General features: G+C 38.3%; 1 long non-coding RNA gene across 1 annotated transcript in view; it reads right to left on the bottom strand.

Annotated features, from left to right (window-relative positions):
• LOC103584272 overlaps nucleotides 1–222 on the bottom strand; it is a 3215-nt gene continuing 2993 nt past the window's right edge. The window contains exon 3 of the long non-coding RNA XR_549959.1: nucleotides 1–101. This is a non-coding gene — a long non-coding RNA (uncharacterized LOC103584272). The remainder of the gene's footprint in view (nucleotides 102–222) is intronic.

The following is a 222-nucleotide window of genomic DNA, read 5'->3' as shown; positions in this document are numbered from 1 at the left end:
GAGACAGTTAATTTTTAATATTTTCTTAAAAAAATACAAAGGAAATTAACTCTGTAGGTCAATACAACTCAGGGAAAGAGGAAAAAATGGAATTTCAGAGCCTAACAGAGAAACAGCAGAGTTAGTAGGAAAACACACCGGTGAACAGGTTGAACAGATGTGACCTACAGCTGATCTCCATACCCTGTCTCCCAAAATGTCTGCTTAAGGCAGTGCTGGTTA

Source organism: Galeopterus variegatus, unplaced genomic scaffold (assembly GCF_000696425.1).
Source record: "Galeopterus variegatus unplaced genomic scaffold, G_variegatus-3.0.2 Scaffold48587, whole genome shotgun sequence".
Taxonomy (NCBI): domain Eukaryota; kingdom Metazoa; phylum Chordata; class Mammalia; order Dermoptera; family Cynocephalidae; genus Galeopterus; species Galeopterus variegatus.
The sequence above is the reverse complement of the archived record's forward strand: the minus strand, read 5'-3'. Positions and strand labels throughout refer to the sequence as shown.